A 16,503-nucleotide genomic window follows, 5' to 3' on the forward strand; every position below is an offset into this window, starting at 1 on the left:
TCCTCCCAGACCGGGGCACGAACCCGCTTCCCCTGCATCGGCAGGCGGACTCTCAACCACTGCGCCACCAGGGAAGCCCTATATGTGTTTTTAACTCCTGCACAAAGTCCGATGCACAGGCAGGGTTGAGGACAATTGCCCTAGATCTTCATAGAGTTGCTTCTTCTTTGAGGCCTCAGCTCTAATGCCACCTCTGAGAGAGGCCCACCCTGACCCCCAGCACCCCACAGCCCTGTTTATTCTCTCCATAGAAGCCAACACCATCAGAAACTGTCTAATTTCTTTGTTTGCTGCCTGTCTCCCTCCACTGGGATTTGAACCTCCCTGCGGTGTGACTGGGCCTCTCTCTTCGCTGCTCCAGCCAATACAGGAGCCACAGTCCACATGGGGCGACTACTGGGCACCGGAAGCGTCATCGAACTCAGGTATCCTTTCCGTGAGAAATCGTACAAAGAGGAGAGACAGAAAATACTAATATTTTGCAAGACGAAAAGAGTTTGGGAGATGAATTGTACAACAATGTGAATGTACTTAACACTACTGACTGTACACTTAGAAATGGTTAAAATGGTAAATTTTATGTTCTGTGTGTTTTACCACAACTAAAAACTTTAAAAAGACATGTTGAACATTAAAAAATCTCATCAATAATTTTTAATACTGACTACTTGTTCAAGTGATAACATTTTGAATATATGGGTTCCATAAAATATATTACAGTACTAAAATGAATTTCACTGTTTCTTTTTACTTTTTTTTTTCAGTGTGGCTATTAGAAAACTTTACATTGCTTATGTGGTTCCTGTTTGTGGCTTGTGTTACATTTATGCTGGACGGCGCTGACTTAGGACTGTGGCCAGCTCACAGCAGGCACTTTGAGTTGAATATTAAAATGAATCCAGTTGCTGCCAAAGAGGTGCTTTTATGAGCATAAGCATGCTGTTCTGTCTGCCAGGCTGCAAGAGAATGGGAGGGAGGCTGTGGTGGAGCATTTATGTAACTAAGTCATCATAATTAATAATTAATGTCTATTATTATGCTGATAACAGCAGCTGCAGTTTGTGGAGCACCTAACGTGCGCCAGGAACTGTCATGGCACTTTGTCCACATCATCTCGTTTCATTTTCAAGTTAGTCCTATAAGGAGCCACTGCCTCCGTAAGACAGCTGGCTGCCCAAGGTCACCCAGCGGGTGAGGGGACAGCTGGGTCTGTAAAGGGCTGGCCCAGCCGCCCCAGTACACCTGCCTCCCACCGGGGCCAGGTCCCACGTGCCATCCTGTCATGTAGGACTTGCAGGTCCTGCCTGAGCCAGACAGTGGGCAGGGGCTTCTGGCTTCTGGAGCCAACAGAGAGCCCCCATGAGGCAGCGAGTCCCTGCCCCGTTCAGTGTCCAGGAAGAGAATGAAACAACTTGTAATCTCTGATCTCCTCAAGCTCACCCATCCAGACCCGCTGCCGGCCCTCTCAATTTCAAGGACTCCGGGGAACCGGTCCTGGCCCAGGTGGTCATTCTTGCTCAAGGCAGTTGTGGCGGATGGCGCTGGGCCCGGCCTGACCTGCCAGAGGGCCCTGCCCCGTCCCTGAGGCTGCAGCAGCCACAGAATCTGCAGGTGTGGCCTCTCCCCTCCTGCCCTGTGGCTTTCAGGCCTGGAGCTGCAGGCCCAGACCCACCTGAGACTCCATCTCTGGGGCTCAGATCCTCTTGAGCAGGGCCCCCTGTGGTATCTAACGTGAGACCTTTTTGGAGGAGGTCTTTGATCCTAAGATGCAAGAATCAGAACCCTCTGTAATGGGGGAGGGGTGCAACACATGGACAGAAAATTCTCCCACGTCTGGGCTCCAATTCCATCTTTAAACTGTCGATATGAACTTGAGGAAACTGCTTGGGTTGGGTCAAAGAGACAGTGACTGAAGAAGCCAATAACGACCTGGTTTCCGGGACTTCCCTGGTGGCACAGTGCTTAAGAATCCACCTGCCAATGAAGGGGACACAGGTTCGAGCCCTGGTCCAGGAAGATCCCACATGCCGCGGAGCAGCTAAGCCCATGCACCACAACTACTGAGCCTGTACTCTAGAGCCCGCGTGCCACAACTACTGAGCCTGAGTGCCTACAGCCCATGCTCCGCAACAAGAGAAGCCACAGCAATGAGAAGCCCGCGCACCACAACGAAGAGTAGCCCCCGTTTACTGCAACTAGAGAAAGCCCGTGCGGAGCAACAAAGACCCAATGCAACCAAAAAAAAAAAGACCTGGTTTCCTAGGCGACAGCTGGGTGTCAAGGAGCCTGACCTCAGAGGGAATAAAGATCCTGCCATCTGGGGGACCTCAGAGCCCCCAGCCTAGGTGCGGGCCAATGGATGGGTCAACCAGTGCCTAGCCTAGAGTAATGGTTCTCAAAGTCTGGCCCCAGAGCAGCTGCTGCAACATCACCTGGGAACTTGTTAGAAAGGCAGCTCCTCAGGCCCCACTCCAGACCTCCTGAATCAGAAACTCTGGGTTTGAACAACTAACCTGGGAGATTCTGGGCCATGCTAAATTTGAGGCCTATATCCTTACTACTCAAGTACCAGGACCAGGCGATCAGCATCACCTAGGAGCTTGTTAGAGACACAATATTCAGGCCCCACTTCACTTACTGAGTCAGAATCTGCACTTACCAAGACCCCCCGGCACTCGTGTACATGTTAAAATTTAGGACGCGCTAGCCTAGAGTTCCTTGCCATAAAGTCAGGGGTCTCAAACTCAAATGCTTCCAGGGACCAAGAAGGTGATGTTAAAAAATGAAGCCAGGTTAGATCCAGCTGATTATTGCTCTTTGGAAACGTGAGCCCAGGATGGCCAGATCTTCCAATTTTTCAAGAGAATCTGGAAACCCAGATGCCAAAGTGAAATGTCCTGATTTAAAAATTACTGTGTTGGGGGGACTTCCCTGGCGGTCCAGTGGTTAAAAATCTGCCTTCCAATATGGTTCGATCCCTAGTTGGGAAACAAGATTCCAAATGCCGTGAGGCAACTAAGCCCGCAGGCTCTAGAGCCCACGTGCCACAACTAGAGAGCCTGCATGCTGCAACTACTGAGCCCTTGCGTCCTGGAGCCCGCGCACCAGAACTAGAGAGAAGCCCGCACGCAGAAACAAAAGATCCCGTGTGCTACAACGAAGATCCCGCGTGCCACAACTAAGACCCGACGCAGCTAAATAAATAAATAAACATTAAAAAAAGTATTGTGTAGGTCACACAAAATCAGGCCTATGGGGCACAAGCATATAGGCCTTGGGGCAGGAAAGGTGCCTCATCTCTGGGTAAGCTTTCTGAGCTTGGGACAGCCCTCCCAGGCATGGCAAGAGGCACACAGTAGGGACTCAAAAAGGGCTGGGACAGAAGTTCCCAAACTCGTCTGCATAATGGAACCACAATTACACTGAGTAGCTGTCGCAGCTACTCAGTGCAGCCATGGGAGTGTGAAAGCAGCCAGAGATAATATTAAATGACTGAGCATAGCTCAATCATTTTTTCTTTTCCTTTGGCCGTGCCATGCAGCTTGTGGGATCTTATTTCCCCGGCCAGGGATTGAACCCAGGCCCCTGGCAGTGGAAGCGTGGAGTCCTAACCACTGGACCACCAGGGAATTCCCAGCACAACTGTGTTTTTTGTTTTTTGTTTTTTTTGTTTCTTTGGTTTTTTTGCGGTACGCGGGTCTCTCACTGTCGTGGCCTCTCCCGTTGCGGAGCACAGGCTCCGGACGCGCAGGCTCAGCGGCCATGGCTCACAGGCCCAGCCATTCCGCGGCATGTGGGATCTTCCCGGACCGGGGCACGAACCCGCGTCCCCTGCATCGGCAGGTGGACTCTCAACCACTGTGCCACCAGGGAAGCCCGACAACTGTGTTTTAATAATTCTTTATGAACACTGAATTTTAAGCTGCCTGTAATTTACATGTGTCACAGAATATGATTTTTCTCTTGATTTTTTTTTTCAACCACAGAAAAGCCATTCTTAGCTCATGGACTGCACAAACTTGGCCTCTGGGCCATAGTTTGCCAACCTCTGGGCTGGAGGAATGAATTGAGGGCCTGGAGGCCTGGACTGCAGTCCTTCCCAGTATTTACGCACATAATCTCCCCTACACAATCTCTGAAACCTTAGCAGCACTTGATTATGAAAAGGTTATGTTGACAAGGCCCGATCAAGTATTGACTTGGTCTGGCTCTGAGCCAAAGACTTCAGATTGGACCCTAAATCCTTCATCACCTTGGCAGGATTTTAGGGAGCTGCCTTCCAGTGGGCTACTCTGAACCCCACCTCTCTGACTGGTGATATCATTGATCCTTAACATGTAGTGACCATTTAGCTACGTGGTGGGCACTGTCCTTAGAGCTTTACCTGAATCACCTCATTTCCTTCTCACTCCCCGAGAGAGGGAGGACTAGTATATGCCCATGTGTATTATCATATACCCATTTTTTAGATGAGGAAACAGAGGCACAGGTGATTTTCCTAAAGTCACAGAGCGACAGGAGTAGAACAGAATTGAACCCAGGTCTGCATGACTCCAGAGGCTGCTCTCATAACCACTTTGCTATATTGCCTCTCAATAATCCATCACTATCACCAGTCAACACGATGCCCAGACACAACCTTCTCAAGGACAAGCCTTGGGCAGCAAACCTGGGCCTCTGCATCTTAACTGGCATCCAGACACCAATCAACCTTCTCTGCCTTGAGCTGCAGCCAGACCCGGGGGACCCAAGATCGATTCTGTACCCACTTCAGGAAGGAGGAGGCTAGCAGAGCTGCCTCGTGTGACTGTGCACTGCACAACCCTAGGGGGCATTACTCACAGTGTACCCGGTGTGAACGGCACCCCTGGGCCTGTGCAGCTGGAGGCTGGAGGTGAGGTGCTCATGTTGCCTGGCACAAGATTGGCCTTGGGTGCCCACCTTAACTCCTATTCAGAAACAATTCATCCAAAAGGGAGGCAGCCCAGAAGGAAACGCCACCATGGATGGTGGAGGTGCAGGCTGGCAGGCTTGGGGAGCCCTTTGGGTCTGGGGCAGGGAGTGGCTGGCTCTTACTGGAACCTCCTCCATCCAACTTGGAAAAAGATCCTGCCCCCCCCAACTCTGTCTCAGACTAGACTGACCGCAGCTCCCAGCTCTGAACTCTTGGCCCTGCTCCAGGTGAGAGGTCCCCTTCCCATCCCTCCACACCCTGCCTCCTTGGAAAGAAAGAAGGGCTCTCGAGTGTTCTCTCCAATCCTGCCCCCAAGCTGCCCCACGCTAGCCCTGTACTGTTCGTTCTCACGCTGGGCAACACCTGCCCCTGGCCATGCAGGGCTGCTGGGAACTCCCAGCCAAACGCTCCCAGCTCTCCCCTTAACTACTGCTGTCCTCGCCTGTGTGTTTTCCTGTGTTTGTTTTGCTTTTATGATTTGAGCCAGGCCCTGGGCCAGCACTTTACATGCACCAGTTCATGTGACCTTCATCACAACCCAATGAGGCAGGAACTATGCTTATCCCCATTTTACAGACAAGGGCTTGGAGAGGTTCAGAGAGGTTAGGTTGCTTGCCCAAAGTCACCCAGTTAAACAGTGTCAGAGTCAGGAATCAGGTTTGGGTCTTTTAGACTTTAGAGCCCAATGCTTATCTTTCTAGGGGATGAATGTGTCATGTCCTCTAGGTCTGTTTCCCTATCTGCAGATTGGGTCTTGGGTCTGGGAAGCCATGTGGGTGACTATGATGTTGCTGCAGGTGATGATGGTGATGAAGGAGATGATGCTAATAATGGGGATGATGGTGATGAGGAGGAGAAGGTGCTGATGATGATGAAGATAAAGGTGATGACGATGAGAGTAGTGATGAGAGGATGGGGATGATAATGATGCAGGTGGTGATAATGATGATGATGATGGTGGTGGCAGTGACCATGATGTACCTACCCGATACAGTTACTGTGCAGACTACATGAGGTAACTCAGGTAAAACACTGCTCACCATGCCTGTTCTATAGTTAGCACTCTACAAGTGCGGAGCCAGTTGAGGTCTCTGTGCCCTAGACCTCCAGAGTGGATTCCACTGCACTGGAGTGTGTTCAATAAACACCCTCCTCCTCAGACACTAGGTGAAAGGCATGAATCAGAGAAAAGAAAGGGAAAAAAGAGTAACGTTTTTCTCTGTTGGTCCCTCCTACTTCCTGCTAAGTCTCCATTTCCTGCCAACCTCTGAAATCCAGCTGGGCTTTGGAACTAAGTCCCTGGGAGGGAGGCCTGGCCTCGGAGGGTTTCCTGGGCCCCAGGTGGCCTTCACCCAGGCCTCCAGGGAGATTTGGAGGCTGAGAATCTGGTGCCCAGCAAGGGGCTGCTGCCCCAAGAATCACAGTCATTTTCAATCTGGGCTCCTGCCCTTCTCTGTTGGGGGAGATTAGAATCTCCATCCACACAGCGACCCGGGGTAGGTCCTAGGGGAGTGAACAGCTGAAACCTTATACTCCGCTGCTGGTAAACCAAGGGCTTTGAGAGCCATTGTCACAGAGTAAAAATTTCCATTCCTCCTCCACACTCATCTGGAAGCTGAGGAGAGGCAGGGTGAGCTCTGTGGTCAGACTGCTTGAGTTCGAATCCCAGCCCCACCATTTGCTAGCTCCGTGTGACCTTGGGCAAGCTACTTAACCTCTCTGAGCCTGCTTTCTTATCTGCAAAATGCAGACAATTACATCACCCGTTTCACTGGACTGTTGGAATAATATGATGAGACCCCACAAGTCTCTCCAAAGGTCAAGTGAGGGAGACTGTCTGTACCTTTATGGTCGCTGAACAAATTCTATGATGTAACGTTTGTGCCCGGCCTGTAGTGTATACTTTAAAATGCTGCCTATTATTATCACAGAGGAGAAAGCCACATGGGCCTGCATTTCTCTGACGAACTATATCTTGTGTTGAGATAAACTGAAGTCAGTTCATCCCTGTGCACAAGGCAAGCAAAATAACATGGTTCCCAGACAGAGTGGCCGCACCGTCTGCAGTGACTGAGATGAGTTTTGGAGCTGTCTGGCTGCAGGGAGGAGTTTTTAGCCAATTAGATCCTAAGATCCCACAGGTACACGGCTCCACCCACCTCAGGCCCAGCCACTGGTGGGCCACAGTGGGAGTTCAAGAGTGGGAGTGAGGATGCAGAGGGGGTCTCGGGTGAGGGTGTCGGGGTCTCCTGGGGGCTGAGGCGTGTGACTTGCTCTACCCTGTATCTCCAGGGCCTAGGCCATCACTGGCAATCATCCAGCCATCTGTCATTCATTCACTCAACCAATATTCATTGAGTGTCTACTGGGAGCTGGGGCTGCAGCAGTGAAGCAATGAACAAAATAGACAAAATCTGGCCCCTAGAAGTTTAGATCCCTGCGAACTAGTGTTGTAGCCTTCAGGAAACACTCCCTGAATATTCCCAAAGGCCGGGAAATGTGTCTGATGCCCCCCCTCCCCCCGCCTTGCTCTGTCAGGTTCTTTCTTCTATGCGGGGAGATCTGCCCAATGGGTGGGTCATCCCATGGCCAGGCTGCCACCCACTGTCATCTGGTGTCAGAGGGGTCAGGGAGGGTGAGGCCCAGACCGGGTCCTGCTCCACCAGCCAGCAAGCTGCAATCAGCCGGTCCACCCTGCGCTTGAGTGTCACCCCTCCCGGGACACACACGCCCAGGCCGATTCTGATCTTTCAACTTTCCCTGAATTCTGCAGGTGTCTTGGTCTTTTCAGCCCAGGACTCTCCTCCCACTGCCCCACCCGCATCCCTTCTTGAAGCAGGGTTAGAACAGCATTTCTGGAGTTAATCAGAGCAGTAAGAAGGGTGGGGCCAGTGAATGGGGGTCAATTACCAGCTGCTAAGGTGCTGTGCTGTGCTTGCTTACTTACGACCCTGCAGGAGGTCCTATTGTCTACAATCCACAGGCCAGGGTTGGGGCTCAGAGGTTAAGTGTCTCGCGCAAGGTCACACAGAGCTAAGCTCCAACTCCACCCTGTTTAACTCCCAACCCTTAACCGTTACATCAACTGACTGTCCAAAGAAGACAATTTAGGCGTCTGGGGGATTTCAACACTCAAGGCGTGGCAGCAATGCTCTGAGGACAGGAGCGGTCTCCCCAGGCAGTCTGCAGTAAACCAGGCCCCCCAGGCCCAGTAAACGCCCCTCCTTCCCCTTGGGAGCACCCAGCCCGTGCCAAGCACACGTCTAAACATTTTACATTGCCCCCCCAATCTCTAAAACAGCCCTTCAAAGGCTGCCTTCCGGTCCACCCCGACCTTCAGCCTCAGACCCCGAAGGTCTCTCGCTTACCAGCCAAACTCCTTCTCACTGTGGTGCAAGCCGCTGAGAAAGGACAAAGGTGATCCTCCTGGGGTGGTGGGAGGCGGTGCCTCTCAACCAGGAAAATCAACAAACTCCACACACAGACAGGTGAGAGTGGAATTTCAGGAATCAGCTTGTTTGGGGAGGTTGCAATCTAGCCCCCACTTAAGGTCCTTGAAGGAACAGGCATGCAGGTGCGGCTCCTGAAGGAGGGTGTGCCAGGCTTCCCAGGTCTTAGCCCTCCTTCCAGGCCTCAGCTTGGGAGTGAGTTCCCCGGCACGTCAAGAGGAAGCAAAGCTACCTGTATTGTCCCAAAGGTCTGCATGGAAAGGGCCCCTGATCTTCAAGACACTGGGGAGAAGGAGAAAGTTGGGGCTGAATCTGGGCTCTGCTGTTATCACTGTGAGGCCTCTTGGGAAAATCCCTGAAGCCCTCGGAGCCTCTTACCGCCTCATCCCTCATCAGCTGGGCCCCTCTTACCTTATCTTGGCCTCCCCAACCCATCCCAGGGAAGTCCTGCAGATTCATCTCAGCCCCCTGACTCTATCTTTGCTAGGATATTGTTTCCTTAGTGTAAAAAATAAATTCCTCTTTTAAAATCAAAAATGCTAAGACTTTCAGGCTTATTTCAAGTTTATTTTTTTTCTTAACAATTACTTAGGACTTACTGTGGGCCAGGCAACACCCTAAGCACTTGACACCTTTGATCCTCGTAACATCCCTAATGGGGTGAGAATTATTATCACCTCCAGTTTGCAGAAGAGAAAAGTGAAACACAGAGAGGTTAAGTAACTTGCCTAAGGTGACACAGCTAATAAGTGACAGAGTCAGGATTCGGATCTCTGTAGGTTAGGAGGCCACAGGTTTAGAATTGCTGCATCTTTGGTGGATTCCCACCAGCCAAGATAATTTTGTCTGACTCGACATTCTGTGAGTTTACACTATGGAAATGCATTAAAAAATTTTTTTTGGCAAATACAAAGTGATATATAAATATAGATGGTTCTTTTATAAACTCCCTGTATATAAACTCACTCCACCTGAATCTGCTGGTCTTAATATTTGGTCCAGTAGCTGATTCTAGCCTCCCTATCCTCTTAAACCTGACCTCCTACAGTTGTTCCAGAGATGCAGAGCAAGCACTCTGTATAGATAAAGTCATCTAGTTCTTGCAGGATTCCTTGCAGGTACTCTCTGACAACCCCATTTTGTAGGTGGGAAAACTGAGGCTTTAAAGAAGTACACACACTTGATCAAGCATACACAGCTAAGAAGTGGTGGAATCAAGGACTAGAACCCAAGCAATCTGATATCAAAGCCCCTACTTGTTTCTTTGTCATCCCTAAATATTTTCACTGTGGCAAAATATACAACGTAAAATTTACCATTTTAACCCTTTTTTTGGTAAAGATATACTTTAATGTCAAGATGCAGGTTGAAACATAATTGTCTTACAAAGATTGTGAATTGAAATGTCATAATTGGAGTTGCAAGATGCCACACCAGCCCCCCTCCCAGCCTTTCCTGCCTGTGTCTTACATCAAAGGAGTTAAATCTGTTCCACAAAATTAAAGTAGCCTTGGCTTACCAGCAATTACACTTTCACTTTTCCCACCCAGCTAATTGTTTTAAAACTAACTTGCTAATACGCTGTCAGTGCAAATTTATTCATAATAGACATGAACAAAAGGGTCGCCATTTCAACCATGTTTAAGTGTACATTTCAGTGGCGTTACGCATTCACATTGTTGTGCAACCATCACCACTTATCCATCTTCAGAAAAATTTCATCATCCCAACCAGAATGGAACTCTGTACCCATTAGACACTAACTCCCCATCCACCCCTCCCCCTCAGCCCCTGGTAACCTCTCTTCTACTTTCTCTGAATTTGCCTCTTCTAGACGCCTCATATAAGTGGAATCATACAATATTTGTTCTTTTGTGATAAAGGCCCTACTTAAAACCATAATTCATTTTTTATTTGAAAACATATTATATAATTTGGGTCATAGCCAAAGGGGGAGTTAACCTTATCTCTAGTGTTATGCTTGTTTTTTTTTTTTATGCTTGTTTTAAATAAGGAGAAAGAAGATACATGTGGCTAGATTTTATAACTATAATATAACAACTGTATGAGGGAAAAAACATCTAATGAGTACCAAATTGTATGCAATGAAAGGTAAGTCTCCTCATCTATCAGTTTCCCTCCTCAAAGTTAACCAGCTTCTAGTGTGTCCTCCAGATTCTAATGTGCATATACAAATATATACACATATAACATTGAATCCCTTTTTAAAACACACACACACACACACACACACACACACGTGGTAGAACACTATACACTGTTCCATACCTTGCATTTTTCTTTTAACAATACACCTGGGGTGGGATAGGGAGGGTGGGAGGGAGATGCAAGAGGGAGGGGATATGGGAACATATGTATATGTATAACTGACTTATTTTGTTATAAAGCAGAAACTAACACACCATTGTTAAGCAATTATACTCCAATAAAGATGTAAAAAAAAAAACAATACACCTGGGAGATGGTTTCACATTTATTCATGCGAGCTACTGCTTTCTTTTGAATGGCTGCATCATATTCTCTTGCATGGCTGTCCTGACATGTACAGTACTTAGTTCCCCTCTGGTGGATGTTTAGCTCATTTCCAATCAATTGCTCTCACACACAGACTATCTTTGTCCTAACATGATGTGCCCAGTGCAAGGATATCCACTGGATAAATTCCAGGAGGTGAAGTGGCAGAGACAGAGGGTATGAGCATCTTCAATACTGACAGTTTTCTTACCCCCGCCTCAGGTTGCCCCAATTTGTGTTCCCACCAGCAGAGTCAGAATCCCGGTTGCCACACCAGCACAGAGTGTTACCCAGCGAACTTGCAGGTGGAAAACAGAATCAGTGTGGTTTTGTTGTGCATTTCTGTTTTCAGAGTTCAGCATCTTTTCATCTGTTTGAATTCAATTGTATTTCTTTTTATGTAAACAGTAGAATCATATCCTCTATTCCTTCCCCCACCCGGCCCCCGCTTTTGGATCACGTGGTTCGTCTTTCATTTATAAGAGCTCTCTATGAAATTAACTCTGTCATAAAAGTGACAAATACTTTTACTAGTTTGGCATGCCTGGGCTTATGGATATTTGTTTGTTTGTTTTGGTCATGCAGAAAAAATTAATTTTTATGTAGCCAGACTCAGCAACTTCTATCTTTAAGGCAAGGCCCGTTCTTCTACCCATTAGGCTGTACTGCCTCCCCACACCGATCAGCGCTTTGAAGAAGACACGTGGAGTGGGCCTGCTTCTTGATTGGAGGTCCTCGGCAAAATATTATTGTCCCCAACCTAGACTTGGGCCTGGACACGTGTTCTCAAGGTGCCAAGGGAGAAGAGACTGTTCACAGAGAGACTCTACTCGCGAGCTTTTACTGCGAGGGGGACAGGTCCTCAGCTCCCTGATCCCGCGCTAGAAAATAACTCCTCTGAAAGTCAAATCTTGCCCCAGGCCCTCAAGGTGGGCCCACTGGTGGCTGTGAGACTAGAAAGGAGAGCAAGTTCTAGAGAATAAAACCCCCACTAGGCCCCTTGGCAACTTTCCTATCTGTAAAGAAGTGGTTCTTTCCAGCCTCCCATGCTGGAGGGGATGTGCCTTTGTCTTAGGGCATCCCCTCCAGGTTTGGTCTTTGCGAGGGCAGAATTCTCACCACCAACCCACTCTTCTAGAGGGAGGTGGGTGCAGGTGGCCAAAGAGGATCTCATTTGAAGGTTTCCTCCAGACCAGTGATTCTGAAATTTTAGCTTTCATGAGAGCCACCTGGAGGTCTTGTTAAATTACAGGTTGCTGGGCCCACCCCCAGAGTCTCTGACTTAGTAGGTCTAGACTGGGTCTGAGAATCTGCATTTTGAAAAAATCTCCAGGTGATGCTGAGGCTTCTGGTCCAGGGACCACAACTTGAGACCCAATGGCCCAGGACATCCACTCCCTGGGGACCCCCATCTCAGGCTGGGCAGTGGTATGAGTTAGGGTGAGAGGCCTGGAAGTACACAGGCTTCATTCAATCAAAATAACAACAGCAACTGCTCTGTGCCAGGGGCTGTGCTATGGGCTGTGCATTCATTCTCATCTCATCCTCACACCAAGCCCACACAGTAGGTTTTACTAGTATTAACTCCACTTTACAGTGGAAAAACTGAGGCTCAGAGAGGGTGCATGGGCTTTAGAATCAGACAGATCTGGAGTCTGATTCCAGCTCGGCCACTGACCCATCATGTGAGCTCTTGAGCAAGTGACTTACCATCCCTGAGCCTCTAACTCATCAGTAAGTGGGGACCAAAAACCTGATTCTTGGGGCATTATGAGGATGACAGGGCTGATGATTATAAGGGCATCTGTAAGGCACAAGAAATGTACATCTCCTTTCTTGCCGCAAGCCCCATCATGATCTCAAGGTCCTTTTCTGTCTCTCCAGATCCATCTTCCCTTTCCCTATACTCTGAGATACCTTACCAGAAGTCACACTGCACTACTGTCACTTCCTAAACCTGCTTCACCTGGTCATGCTCCCAGGCCTTTGGAAAGGCTGTTTCCTCTGTGTGGAAATGCCTTTCTCATGCTATTGCTCCAGAGAAACTCCTATTCATCCTTCAAAACCCACCTTAGAAGTCCCCTCCTTTTTGTCACTTTCCTTGAAATGTTGTCCTCTTCCTGCCCTTGGAAAAGCAGGAAGAGGACAACATTTTCCTCTTTCACTTGTGTTCCCATAACATCTTATATGGAGTACAATTTGGAATACAAATTGCACTGTTACAGGGACCAGGCAACTTATACCACCACCAGCAATCACCAGCTTCATCAGCACTTAGTGTTTTCCATGCACCAGGCACTGTTGTAAGAGGCTGAGGTTTGTTGATTCATTTAATGCCTAAAATAGCCCTCTGAGGCAAGTGCTACTTATTATCCCTATTTTCCATATGAGGAAATCGAATCACAAAAATGCTAAATAATTTGCTTTAGACCATACAACTAATCCATGCCAGAGCTGGGATGCAGAAGCTGGCTGTGGAGTCTGTGTTATTAACATTTATATTATGCTGCTCTTTATGAATGAGGGGTGGGCCAGGTGGGGACTGTGCTACCCTGGAGGGCGCCTGCCCCATCCCAGGGGGCAGCCGAATGTTAGGGCTGGAGCTGTCAGCCTTTCTGATCCTCTTTTCTCAAGAGGATCCAGAAATATCAAGTTTTATGTGACATATCCCACCTTTTAAAATCTTGGGAGTAAGCTAAAATTGAAAAAGGAGTGTGGACCTCACAAAAGCTGCACACAGGTCTGCTTTGCGGGAACCTCGTCTCAGTTTGTTTCTGCATCTTAGCTCAGGGCTCGGCGCACAGTAGGTCTTTTGTAGGTGCCATGGCACTTCTGGACCTCACTGTGAGGTGGGCGTGGCTCTCACAAGCTGAGCTCTCATCCCAGTCCCACTCAGCACTGAGATTCTCTGACCTGCACTTGGGATGTGGACGAGGTCCCAAATGGTGGCCCTGAGCACCACCTCAACCTTGGGGCCATCCCCGGGTCTCCTGTGTCCAAGATAAGACTTCCTGCTTTCCAAGTGCTGACAATGAGTTAAGTGTTTTGTTCCGTCATCCCGCTGATCCACTCAACAGTTCTGGGAGGCTGCCATCTTCATCATCCCCGGGTTACAGATGCGAAACTGTGGCTCAGAGAGTGGAAGGGAATTATTGCCCAAGCTAGGAAGAGGTGGAGCTGGGACTGTGATGCACACAGCTCTGATTCTAGCTTTTCCTCAACCAGCTGTCATCAGGCCTTCCACCAAACTTTTGATGGTTCTGGCCCACGTTCTAGGGCAAGCACACTCCCACGGTACAGCCCAGACCTGGAAAGTTTGTGGTACGCAGATAGGACCCTGGACACTCCAGTCTGTCAGGCATGGTTTCTAACTCCTTCTGTGTCCTACTAGATGGCAGGGACGGCATTGAGAGTGTCTAGAGGGAACTCCTGGACATGGTCCCTTATGGGAATTCTCCCCACTGGGGTCTGGACAGGCAGAACTTGTGGCCTGGCTCAACCCCAGGCCTTTGGGCTCAGCAGCAACTGCAGATAGTGGGGTGTAGTGTTTGTACTTGTCCACAGACAGAAGCATAGAGATGTGCGTATGTGCACCTGTGCATGTGTGTATGCCTTGTGTATGTGTGCATGCACATGCATGTGCAATGGAGAACAGGGGACCTTGTCCCCCAAATTCAGATCCTGTGAAGTTAGTTTAGGACAAAGTACAAAGAAATCTTAACCCAGAGATGTCAATTTACAGCAGAGGTTGAAATATGAAACAGTCCCCTAATTTTTACAACTTAACTGCCCATCAGTAGGCATATCCATGGTGGAAAACAAGGCAGCAGTTAAAATAAATAAGCTAGATTTATATGCAGCAACTTGGATAACTTTCAAAGAAATGATAACTGGGTGGAGGGGGGTGGCAAGTTTCAGAATGATGTGGATGGATTATACCGTTTCTATTAAACATCCACCCACAACATTACTCTGCAGTTTACATACCTCCTATGGGTACGCATGTATACGACTGCCTGGGTGTAGGAAAGGCCTAGAAGGAACTCACCAAATTATGAAGGCAGTTACCTTTGCGGGGGCATGGAGGTCAGGGGTTGAAATTTTACAGACAAAGGAGAATGGATCTGTGTACTCCTCACGGCATCACACAGTTCAGTGGGCAGGTACGTTGGGCCACTGGTGGATGTCACGTGGAGGCCGCAGGGAGGCTTAAGCCTGGGGAACAATTCACACAGGACCCCCATGGACTCTCTGAGGGCTCCGCTGTCAGGGACAAACCGCCGCTTTGGCTGTTCTGCCCTCACTCCCTGGTGGAGATGGGGTGTGGGAGCTGTCCTGCCTCTTGTGGATGGAGGAGCTCTGCTGCTTCCTCCGGAAACCTCCCCCTGACTCAGTTTCTCCCTCCACACTGGAGGGAGAGGTCCTGCCCCAGCTGTCCGCCCCCACCCCCTGCCTAGCACCCCCAAATCTCCGACATATGCCCCTCTGGGGGATAGACAGCAGGGCCTCCGGATCTGGCCTCCTCCCAGTGTGGCCCCAAGGGGGACAACTCAGGGAATGAACCCCCGTTGCCCAGAGGCGGGCTGGCAGGGGAGGCTAGGGTGGGCTCTGGGGTCAGATTCCCTGGGTTCAAATCTGGGCTCAGCAACTTGTCCCTGGAACCCGGGGAGGCGTCTCCAGCCTCTGACCCTCAGTTTTCTCCTCTGTAAAATGGGGACACCAAGAAGGACCTAATTCCAGAAAAGGCTTGCGTTCCGGCGCCTAGCCCGCACTCTCAGGTGTCGCTGCTGTCGCCCTCCCGAACGACACCTCAGCCCGCCCCTCGGGGCCGAGGACGCTGCCGCCCTCTCTGCTGCCCCTGACAGACACTCATCGCCCTCTCCCGGTCCCTCGGCTCGCATCCTGGGGCTTCCCCACTCCCCACAATCCTCTGCGGTGGTCCCCCTGCGCCCGAGGCCGGGTGCCCGCAGCGCCGCCGGCGCCGCCGCCGAGCGCCCTCAGGTGGGAAATGGCGGGGTGGGCGGCGGGGGAAGGCGCGGAGCCCGGCGTCGCTGTCGTACCTGCTTCCCGCGGCGGCTTGGGATGCGCGCGGGTGGCGGCGGCGGCGCTCGGGAGGAGGCGGCGGCGGCGGCTGGGCAGCTGTCACGGTGGCGCCGCGAGCGCGCGGACAGGGACTGGGAGGGAGCGGGCGGCGGGGCGGGAAAGTCCGGAAGCGCGGCGGGCGGGGCTTGGCGGCGCCGACGGCCCGGGCCACCGCGCCCGCCCGGCTCCTCGCCGCCCCTCTTTCTCACTCTCCCCCGAAACAAGCTCCTGCCGCGCACGCTCCCTCGTGCCCGCTTCCGCATCCACGTCTGCCCGGCACACCCACCCGGACCCCTCGCGCACACACCCCGCATTCTCCTTCTACACATCCGGACCTGTGGCACCAATATGTACGCACAGACCCCGTCATCCTCGTGTTCCCCAGACAGACCACTGTACCCACAGTCCCCTACCCCGCCCCCCCAGCACATACGTGCCCCGTGCAACACTCCATCCTGCCCCGCGGTGTACATGGACACATCG

The 16,503-nt window shown here is 50.5% G+C and overlaps 1 protein-coding gene across 1 annotated transcript in view; it reads right to left on the reverse strand.

Moving 5' to 3' along the window:
• SCNN1B (sodium channel epithelial 1 subunit beta) overlaps positions 1–16,087 on the reverse strand; it is a 75,131-nt gene extending 59,044 nt beyond the window's left edge. The window contains exon 1 of the mRNA XM_060120401.1: positions 15,999–16,087. The gene's annotated coding sequence lies outside the window, so the exon portion shown is untranslated. The remainder of the gene's footprint in view (positions 1–15,998) is intronic.
• Positions 16,088–16,503: the final 416 nt, after the last annotated feature.

This window comes from Mesoplodon densirostris, chromosome 16 (genome assembly GCF_025265405.1).
Source record: "Mesoplodon densirostris isolate mMesDen1 chromosome 16, mMesDen1 primary haplotype, whole genome shotgun sequence".
Taxonomy (NCBI): Eukaryota; Metazoa; Chordata; class Mammalia; order Artiodactyla; family Ziphiidae; genus Mesoplodon; species Mesoplodon densirostris.